Raw genomic sequence first — 11,836 nt, forward strand, 5'->3', positions numbered from 1 at the left:
CTGATCAATGTTTCTCTCCCATAAATGTTTCTGACTATTCCTCTCCCTTCCTCTCTGTAAAAAATCAATAAAATATATTTTAAAAAATAAATAAAAAGGGAATCCACTGGATGGCAGAACATATTTGCTAGTGATATGGGGTTGATTTCCAAAATATATCAAGAACATATACAACTCAACACCAGGAAGACAAGCAATCCAATTAAAAATATGGGCAAAGGATCTGAATAGACACTTCTCTAATGAAGACACACAGATGGCCAATAGGCATATGATAAAATGCTCAACATCACTAATCACCAGAGGGATGCAAATTAAAACTACATTGAGGTGTCACCTCATGCCTGCCAGAATGGCTACTTTCAATAAGTCAACAAATAACATGTGATGGTAAAGATGCAGAGGAAAGGGGTTCCTAGTGCACTGTTGGTGGGAATGCAAAATGATGCACCCACGGTAGAGCACAGTATGGAGTTTCTTCAAAAAATTAAAAATGGGACTGCCTTTTAACTCAGCCTTCCCACTTCTGACAATATATCCTAAAAGTCCTGAAACACCAGTCTGAAAGAATATATACACTTCTATGTTCATAGCAGTATAATTTACAATAACCAAGATCTGGAAACAGCCTAAGTGCCCATCAGTAGATGAGTAGATTAAAAAGCTATGGTACATCTATACAATGGAATACTATGCAGCTGTAAAAAAAAAAAAAAAAAAAAAAAACTCCTACCATTTTCAACAGCATGAATGGAACTAGAGAGCATTATGCTAAGCAAAGTAAGCCAGTCAGAGAAAGATAAATATCACAATGGGGTAAAAAGGACATATGTAATATTTTCAACAATATAAAGAACTATTTTTTTTAAAAAAAAAACTGTGGTATATTCACACAATGGAATACTATGTAGCTATAAAACAGAAGGAACTCTTACCCTTTGCAACAACATAGATGGACCTAGAGAGTATTATGATATGTGGAATGTCAGCGAAAGACAAAAACCATATGATCTCACTTGTATGTGGAATTTAATGGACATATTAATTTGAGGAACAAAATAGAACCAGAAGTATGGATACATGGAACAGATTGACAGAGGTCAGAGGGAGGGGCAGGTGGATTGCGCTGGATGAAAGAGAGTGGCCAAAGAACATATATACATAGCCCCTGGATGCAGACAACAACAATGAAGGCCAGGGGAGGTGCATATGACACTATTACATATGAGGACATCTGTAATAGTGTCAACAATTTTTAAAAACTGCTAAGAAATAATATTTTTTAACTGAGAATTGGTCACTGAATTTTAATAATAAAATGGAGTTTGTTATTAGCCTTGATAGGGTGGAGGGGAACAACAGCCTAATTGGAAGTGGTTAAGGAGAAAAATAAAAGTTAGAACGGTAAGGCCTCTAATATGGTATATAGCATATGATAGAGCTAATATAACAGGAAAGGGTAGCAAAGACTGGAGTTCTTACAGGTTGTTGCTTCCCACATGGGAAATAAAATAAAGACTATCCATTTAAAAACTTAAGAAAATAACGTATTCATGGTAGTTTGGGAAAACAATAGGCAGATATAAAAAAAAAAGAACAAAGCTGAATCTGTTTGTTAGTTTGTTTGTTTGTTTTGGGTTTTTATAAATATTTATTCTTGAAAATATTACAATGGCCCTCTTATTCCCCTCATTACCTCCCTCCACCCAGTTCCAGCCCCACTCCAGGCCTTCACCACGCTATTGTCTGTGTCCGTAGGTGATGCATATGAGACCTTTGTTTAATCTCTTCCCGCCCCCTCCCACATCCCTACCTTCTGGGAATCACCAGTCTGTTCCATTTCCATTCCTCTGATTCTATTTTTTTTTAATTAAAATCTTTATTGTTCAGATTATTACAGTTGTTCCTCTTTTTCCCCCATAGCTCCCCTCCACACAGTTCCCACCCCACCCTCTGCCCTTACCTGCCCCCCACTGTCTTCATCCATAGGTGTACAATTTTTTTCCAGTCTCTTCCCACACCCCTTTCCCCCTGAGAATTGTCAGTCCACTCCCTTTCTATGCCCCTGATTCCATTATATTCACATTTATTCTGTTCATCAGATTATTTATTCACTTGATTTTTAGATTCACTTGTTGATAGATGTGTATTTGTTGTTCATAATTTGTATCTTTACCTTTTTCTTCTTCTTCCTCTTCTTAAAGGATACCTTTCAGCATTTCATATAATACTGGTTGGTGGTGATGAACTCCTTTAGCTTTTTCTTGTCTGTGAAGCTCTTTATCTGACCTTCAATTCTGAATGATAGCTTTGCTGGGTAAAGTAATCTTGGTTGTAGGTTCTTGCTATTCATCACTTTGAATATTTCTTGCCACTCCCTTCTGGCCTGCATGGTTTCTGTTGAGAAATCAGCTGATAGTTGTATGGGTACTCCCTTGTAGGTAACTAACTGTTTTTCTCTTGCTGCTTTTAAGATTCTCTCTTTGTCTTTTGCTCTCAGCATTTTAATTATGATGTGTCTTGGTGTGGTCCTCTTTGGATTCCTGTTGTTTGAGGTTCTCTGCACTTCCTGGACTTGTAAGTCTATTTCTTTCACCAGGTAGGGGAAGTTTTCTGTCATTATTTCTTCAAATAGGTTTTAAATATCTTGCTCTCCCTTTTTTCCTCTGCCATCTCCATGATGCAAATGTTGGTATGCTTGAAGCTGTCCCAGAGGCTCCTTACACTATCTTCATATTTTGGGATTATCTTTTCTTTTTGTTTTTCTGGTTGAGTGTTTTTTGCTTCTTCGTTTTCGAATCTTTGACTTGATTCTTGTGATCCTCTAGTCTGCTGTTAGATCTCTGTATAATATTCTTTATTTCAGTCAGTGTATGCTTAATTTCTAGTTGGTCCTTTTTCATATCCTTGAGGGTCTCACTAGATTTATCGAGGATCTCACTAAATTTATCAGTGGTTTCTAGAAAATTCTTGAAAAACCTTATAACCGTGGTTTTGAACTCTATATCCAGTAGTTTGCTTTCCTCCATTTCTGTCATTTGTGACCTGTTTCTTTGTCTCCACATTTTGGCTGCTTCCCTGTGTTGATAGAGTGGCTTTCTGTGCTAGGGCCCAGTGGCTCAGCCTCCCCAATTACCTGAGGTAGACACTCTTTGTGCACCCCTTTGTGGGCTGTGTGCACAGTCTTGTTGTAGTTAAGGCTTGATTGTTGTAGGTATCACTGAGAGGAATTGACCTCCAGGCCAATTGGCTATGAGAATCAACTGTGTCTATGGTGGGAGAACTTCTGTGCTGGAGACACCCTTTTGGGGCAAGACTTTGATGGTCACTCAGTCTGCCCCCTGAGTGTGTCCCTTATGAATCTGAGGAGTTGTAACCTGGATGGTCCTGCTCTGACCACTGGGTACACCAGCTCTTGGATCTCTAAAGAGGTGCTAATTTAGCCTCTGCCTGAGGCTACCCAGCAGGAATTATGGAGAGATATGCAGACTCCTCTTCTTTGTTTGGGGTTTGGAGGTGCCCAGATGAGGCCCAGCTGTGAAGCAATGCAAGCTGATGTGGGGCCTTGGGCCTTCTTTTGGAAGTTCTGGTTCTCTCTGACCCAGCTGCAGTTTGTTAGGTAATTTTAGATTGCAAAGGGCCAGGCCATTCATATGCAAAAGCCTCTGCTAGCAGCTTCAGTGGGGCGGGGTCTCAGGGAATCCACAGGGTGAGCAAACAGCTATGGCTGATCCTTAGTCCTGCCCTAAGAAGCCCGGATCTTAGTGTCCTGTGGTAATCACTGCAAGCACCTCTGAGAGAAAGCCACCCTTGAGTTCTGCCAGATGCCAGACAGTTTAATTTCTCCCATATGAGTCTGGGTCGCCAGAGACTTGCCCGGAACTGGAGTTCAGAGCAGTCAGGAGCTTGAGACTCCCTCCCAATTGAAAAAGACAACTACTTCCTGAGTTGCCAGCCCTTTCCTCGTGCACCTCCGTACCACTGCACTTTACATCCACACCTTCTCTGAGTCTCAGTGTGCTTTTCTCTTTCTTTCTAGCTGTAGAATTTCCACTCAGCCAGCCTTTCTGTGGTTCTGGATGATGTCTGTTTTGTCTTTTAGTTGTATTTTTGAAGTGGTTGTGCGAGGCAGCAATTTCAGGTGTTTACTTATGCCGCCATCTTGGTTTTCTCCTGATTCTATTTTATTCACCAGTTTATTCTGTTCATTAGATTTCTTATTCATTTATTTTGATTTTTAGATTCAATTATTGATAGATATGTATTTATTGCCTTTTTATTGTTCTTTTTCTTCTTCTTCTTAAAGAATACCCTTCAACATTTCATGTAATACTGGTTTGGTGATGATGAACTCCTTTAGCCTTTTCTTGTCTGTGAAGCTCTTTATCTGACCTTCAATTCTAAATGATAGCTTTGTTGGGTAGAATAGTCTTGGTTGTAGGTCCTTGCTGTTCATCACTTTGACAATTTCTTGCCACTCCCTTCTGGCCTGCATAGTTTCTATTGAGAAATCAGCTGACAGTTGTATGGGCACTCCTTTGTAGGTAACTAACTGCTTTTTTCTTGCTGCTTTTAAGATTCTCTCTTTGGCCGAAACCGGTTTGGCTCAATGGATAGAGCGTCGGCCTGCGGACTGAAAGGTCCCAGGTTCGATTCCGGTCAAGGGCATGTACCTGGGTTGTGGGCACATCCCCAGTAGGAGATGTGCAGGAGGCAGCTGATCGATGTTTCTCTCTCATCGATGTTTCTAACTCTCTATCTCTCTCCCTTCCTCTCTATAAAAAATCAATAAAATATATTTTTAAAAAAAAGATTCTCTCTTTGGCATTTTAATTATGATATGTCTTGGTGTGGGTCTCTTTGGGTTTCTCTTGTTTGGGACTCTCTGTGCTTCCTGGACTTGGAAGTCTATTTTTTTCACCAGGTAGGGGAAGTTTTCTGTCATTATTTCTTCAAATAGGTTTTAAATATCTTGCTCTCCCTTTTTTCCTCTGCCATCCCCATGATGCAAATGTTGGTATGCTTGAAGTTGTCCCAGAGGCTCCTTATACTATCTTCATGATTTGAATTCTTTTTGTTTTTGCTCTTCTGTTTGGATGTTTTTTGCTTCTTTATATTCCAAATCCTTGATCTGATTCTCAGAATCCTCAACTCTGCTGTTGAATCCCTACAAATTATTCTTTATTTCAGTTAGTGTATATTTAATTTATGACTGATCATTTTCCTTTTTTTTTTTTTCATTTCACTAAGATCCTTGAAAGTCTTACTAAGGCCCTTGGAGGTCTCATGAAGATTCTTGAATAACCTTATAACCATGGTTTTGAACTCTATATCTAGTAGTTTGCTTTCTTCCATTTGTGACATGATTTTTTATCTCATTTGGCTACTTCCCTATGTTTGTTTCTATGTATTGGATGGAGCTGCTATGTCTCCTTGAGTTGGTAGAGCGGCCTTGCATAGTAGATGTCCTATAAGGCCCAGTGGCTCAGCCTCCCCAGTTACCTGAGCTAGACACTCTAGGTGCAACCCTTTGTGGGCTGTGAGCACTGTCTTGCTGTAGTTGAGACTTGATTGCTGCTGGTATCACTGGGAGGAGTTGATCTCCAAGATAATTGGCTGTGAGGCCCAGTTGAGACTACAGTGGGAGAGCTGCTGTACAGGAGACACCCCTATGGAACAGGACTTGATTCAATGTTGCTTCAATGGGGCTTTGGTGCTCACTGAGCCTGACCCTTAAGTGTGTTGCTTATGAATGTGTAGAGTTGTAATCTGCTATGGTCTGAAGCTGCCTACGGGTGCACTGGCTCTGGGGTCTCCTGGGAGGTGCAAAGTTAGCCACTGCCTGGGACAACAGAAATATCTGCAGATTCCTTTGATTTTTATCAGGTTTAGAAGTGCCCAGATGAGGCCCAACTATGAAGCAAGGCAGGTTGGTATTAGTGCTGGGTCTTGGGCCTTTTATTGATAGGTTTGGGGCTCCCTGACCCAGCTGCAGCTTATTTGGAAGATTTTAGCATAGTCTGAAACCTGAGCAAGGACAGGCCATTTCTATGCAAAAGCTGCTATACAAAGGTTGGGTGGGATTGCAAATTGGATGGGTTGGGGTCTCAAGGAATCACCAGGGCAGTGCAAACAGAAATGGCTTCTGGTCAGCCCTGTGATGGGGGAGGTCCCAGCATAGGAACAATAATCCCTGTGAGCACCTCCATCTGGGAGAAAGCTGCCCCAAATTCATGCCCTGATGCCAAACAATCCAGTTCCTCCTGTATGTGTCTGGGTATCCCAGAGCCTTGCCCTAGTGGGACCATGTAAGTTCAATTTGTGTGCCAGCCCTTTAAGAAGATCAGCTGTATCTCCAGCAGCCTCCATGTCACAAGCTCGGGATCTGGTGTGGGGTTGGGACCCCTTTTTCCTCCCAGGGGATCCTGCAGAGAGGATCTCCTTCTCAATTAAAAAAGTGATACATGTGGGTGTCAATCCAGCCCATCCAGTGCCTCTGCCCCTTCTACCAGTCTCAGTGTGCTTTCCTCTTTACTTCTTTAGTTGCAGGCCTTCCATTCAGCCAGATTTCCGGCCATTCTGGATGGATGATGGTTGTTCTGTATTTTAGTTGTAATTTTGATGTAATTGTAGGAGGTGAAAGTACAGGTGTTTACCTACACTATTTTAGTTCTCACAAAGCTGAATCTTAGAAATAAAAAATAGTTACTGAAATTGAAACAACAGATAGTTACATAATATATTAAAATGGTGGAAATATATGTAATACTTACGTATTATACTAATCAGAGCTAAAATGAGTGAACTGGAAGATAAAACTGAGGAAATATCTCAGAATTGAACACAGACATGAAGAGCTTGAAAATATGAAACCGAATAAAGCCATGGTTGAACAGAATGAGAAGGCAGGTGAAATAGGAATTCCAGAAGGGAGAATTCAGATAACATGCCAAGTAATAGTTTAAGAGATAATAATTGAAAATATTCCAGAAAAAAAAAAGAGACTTAGCTCCTCAAATGATCAAAAGTGAAGCCTAGAATTTGATAACTTTAAAATATACACACAGAGGTATACATGCCCACCAAGACAAATATTGCACTGGCAGAGACAAAAAGAAAATCATAAAGACCACCAGAGAAGCAGATTGTTTAAAAGAATCATGTTAATACTCGACTCCTCATTGGTAATAATAATGTTCCAGAATGCAATAGAACAATATCATCAAAGAGCTGGTGGGAAATTACTATAAATCTGTATGAGTCAACCAGCCAAATTATCATTTATGAATGAAGGGAAATGAAGCCATTTTCCATATATTCAAGAACTTAAAAGTTACTAACAGCTGATTCTCAGTGAAAGAATTATTTCAGTGAAAATAAGAACTCAAGATAAACTGGCAAAACATGATGTTCAATGTATAACATGAATATAAAGAGAAGAAAGGAAGGAAAAGAGGGGAAGGAGAAGAAAGTGAAGGAGGAGAAATGTATTAGTGTGTTTTAAAATCAATAGACCTAAAGCATTGGATTTAACAACAACAAAAAAAAGACAAGAGGCAGTCAGACTGAGAAAATTTTTGCAGTATGAATAATTATCAATGTTATCGGCATTAAAAATATATATAAAACCCCACAATCAGTAAGAAAAATAAATTAATGGGACAAAAATAAACTTCACAAAATAGGGAAGGTTGATATCTAATAAACATAAGAAAAGTTTATGATAAAAATACGATGTAGAAATGAGATACTACTTTTCTCAAAATATATTGGCCAAAACTTTAAAGCCTGATAAAATCAATTATTTATTGGGATGTGTGGTAAAGTAGAACTCTCATTCTCTGAAAAGCAATTTGTCAGTAACTAAACTAATTATGCACATACCCATGAATTCTACTTCTCATTATAAACTCTAGAGAACAGTTTTAACTATGATCATAAGAAGACATGTAGATGTTTTTGTGACATTTTAGTGAGAAAAAAATCAAAAATAAATTAACATACGCCCATAAAAGAGACCCATACAGCCATTTTAAGTGAATAATAACTGTGTGTGTCTATGTGTGTAATAAAAGAAACTTCTCAAAATATAGTGTTGAATGAAACAGGCCAAATGTAAAAGTAGGCATACAGTTGTTCATAAGGAAAATAATATAAGAATAATAATACAAGAATAAGGTCTATTTTGCATACTCACTGCTGGAAACTTACTTTGCCCCTTCCTGTATTTTCAGATATAAAATAATATTAAAGATGGCACATACAAATTAAAAAATATATTTAAATGTACAATATTGCTTAGGAATCCACACATTTATTAAATTGCTTTTAAAAGTTCTTGGGTGCACATTGAATTCATAATGGTGGTTGCCTCCAAAGAGCAACAGGAAGGAAATGAACCTGGTATTGGCAATTCGAAGGGATTTAGCCATCTCTGTAATATCTTTTTTCTTAGAAGAAACTGGGAACAAATATGACCAATGTTACATTGCACATAGTACTACTATTGAATCCTGATATTGCTATTTGAGTGTTTTTAATATCTCAAAATGAAAACAAAGCAAATAAAACAATACACTGACCTAAGGAAGTGGATTGTCATGGCAGATTGGGCTGTGGATCACCACTGTGTCCACCTGCAAAAGACCCAGCCCCTCTTACAGTGCATCTCCCCCTTCAAGCCCTGGGGATCTCTACGGGAGTGAGCACACATCCTCCCCCTAGTCTATGAGAGCCAGCCTCCTCTGGTTTCCTTTATTTTAATCCCTGTCCATGAGGCTATTTGAAGGAACTCCTCTTACTTCCATGGTGAATGCTCTTCTCCAAGGTGCAGCCTCTGATGCTGAAAAAGCCGCTGATCCACAAGGAATGAGGACTTCCTTCTCCACACTGAGCCCCCAAAAGTTCAATTTTATCTCACATTTCAATAAAGTTGCTTTCTAGTGGTATTTGAACAAGAGCACGCACACACTTACACACTGAATGAACATTTTTCAGCCTTAGTCCAACCCAAATTCATTCTTTACAATAGTTTCCTTCTGGGTAGGTTTTCTCATTCTTACATGGAGCAGTTTGATTACTCGGAGCTATAGGGTATCAATTATTTCCTTTGCAAATCTCACTTTCCATATTATTATCCCTGCTTTGCTTTTTCCTACCTGGCCTTTCCCAGGATTTCCCAGAACAAAACAACAAGCTGCCCTAAATATCTATTAATTATTTCTCCTCTTACAAACAGGAAATTCTTTATAACTTTGAAATTATTATTCCCTAGCCTCATCCAGTTTTCAAAACCTAATAGCTAAAATTCTGCCAGCGCTTAGGCACAAAATACCATGTGATCACCCCTCCCCAGCAGTCTCTTTTGTTCAGCCTCGTGCAGGGCGTGGCAGGGACCACTTCCTGTCTGCAGATGCCCCTGCCCTTTCCCTGTAAACAGTGGGGGCCTGGGGAGCACAGAGGGAGAGGAAGAGTGCTCTGCTGCTGGCCACGGTTGGAGAATTTCTTCACTGATTCAGCATGCATTTAAGTGCCAGGTCTCAGAGATCATGCTAAGTGTGCGATTAATGGAGGGAAATGAAACCACACCTGCTCTTGGACAAGGGAGTGACAGCCTGGGCAAATCTAAAATGTTAGTGGAGGTTGGGAGAGAAAAATGGCAAAAGAGGGCCGAGAAAGCTCAACGGAAACAGGTGGGGGCGGTGACATACTTCCTGACATGACCGACTCAGAGGCCTGGATGGGAAAGGTAAGAGAAGCTCCATCACTAGCTGTGCACCTCCTTCCGCCAGTCCCGAGGCAGCTAGTCCTCGCCTGACCCCCCTCCTGCCCACTGTTGTTCAGTGTGTGATGCTCATCCTGAAAAGACTTCAGTGAAAATGTGTTTCTGTTTCATCAGACAACCACACTAATTTGCTTGTTTGCCTTTTTTATTTGAAGCAAGACCTGGGATATCTAAAGGTGAGACCCATGTTACTCTCAAATTCTATTGTTATCTTTGGTTTTGGTGGTTCCTAGAAGCCCCTCTGTGCCCTGTTTTTCGTGCGAATGTACCAAGAACAAGATTTATACTTCTGACTCTATGGTTTATTAATTTTTTTCAGCATTCCTCTCCTAGCTTCTTAGTTCCCTATTCCTGTTTTCAGTAGCTGGCTCCATTTCAGCTATCAAGGTCATTTGGAGGCTATATTGAAACTAATTGGTACTAATTGTACTACTAAAGTAATAAATGATATGTATTACAATGTACCAGGCACTGTACTCAGGGCTTTATACATAAACTAGAGCCCCGGTGCATGGATTCATGCACTGGTGGGGGGCATGGCCTGCAGGGATCAGCCCGCTGTGGAGCGCCACTCATCCCAGTTAGCTGAGTAGCGGTCCCACAGTGGGAGTGCACTGACCACCAGGAGGCAGCTCCTGCATTGAACATATGCCCCCTGGTGGTCAGTTCACATCATAGCAACTGGTTGATTATTCTGCTGTTTGGTCGCTGGGCTTTTATATATATAGATATGCATTATATCAGATAAGCATTGTTATTCCTATTATACAGAGAAGGAAAAAGTGAGACTAGGTGACTTGCCCATGAGAGCAGAGGCTGGGATTCAGATTCAGGTCTATTCACCTGAATCTAAATTCAAGCAGTGCCTCTGTCCCAGTCAGATGGTGAGAAATATGGCCAACCAGCCCTCAAATATTTATGCTTGCAGAAAAAAGAGAAACATTTCTAAAATTAACCTAAAGAGCAGTAATTAGCAAGCAAGAATTATAATGATCATAATAAACCAGCACAATAATTCCAAATAAGTAATAAAAAAGGAGGAATAAGAAAAAGACAATAAAGTCTTACCAGTCAATGATGTTTATCTATTTTGTTTGTTAGTTTATATTGCGCATTAGATTCTACATATAAATGAATTCATATGGTACTTGTTTTTCTCTGACTGACTTATTTCACTTAATATACTACTCTCCAGTGAATGATTTTTGAAAGTTTGAATTAGCAGACACAAGTCAAAAGGAAGGAATAGCTTTAGTGGAGTATCTGAAGACTTTTATTCCCTCACTATATTTAACTGATTCTAAAAAGAGTTTGTTGATCTTTCAAAGTCCTGTATCTAAGATTTCCAGCATAAAAAGTTTGATAAGTAACCTTGTTCCTCATCCAGAAACCTCTTATTCATGTATTTATTTCATTTTGTTTCCACAGTAAAACAAGAGCAGCCATGTAAGTTCTATAGATATTCATCAATTCTGGGGTTGACTCCTGTACTGATAGCATCCTTTTCTGAACTTGCAAGATCTTGACATTCAGTTTTTTCAATCTTTTTGTTTTTAAATTGAATTACTTCCTCTAAAGTTACTGGTGAATATTTTAGAAAGTAAAAATCACTCTAATGGAAAATCAAATAATGAGGTGACTAAAGGAGACCTGAAATTAGAAATAATGCTTTGAACATGTTTTTTTTATAAATTGTCACCTATGGAAAAATATGCTAGCTGTTAATATTTTTGTTATTAGAGTTTATAAATGCTTTTTGTAGGAAATAGAAATGTGGGAGACGACAGAAATAGAATTAAATTGACAAAGTTAAAGTAACTGATATCGTATTTTTTAAAATACATTTACTGGGGGCCTACCATGTGCCAGGCACTGGGAATAGAGCAAAGACCAAAGCAGAAGACCCTCTCAGAGCTAACACGTGAATTTAAACATTTCTGACATGTTTCTCATCCACAGAAGTTGAGGAGAATAGGAAGAGAAAGTAGTTCATCTATCCCACTTCTAGAAATGGAGTTGTTGTGTCTGAAAAATATGTTTGGTAGTACTTGA

This window comes from Myotis yumanensis, unplaced genomic scaffold (assembly GCF_028538775.1).
Source record: "Myotis yumanensis isolate MYYU_CA2020_CCGP unplaced genomic scaffold, mMyoYum1.0.hap1 SCAF_6, whole genome shotgun sequence".
In the NCBI taxonomy this organism is placed as follows: domain Eukaryota; kingdom Metazoa; phylum Chordata; class Mammalia; order Chiroptera; family Vespertilionidae; genus Myotis; species Myotis yumanensis.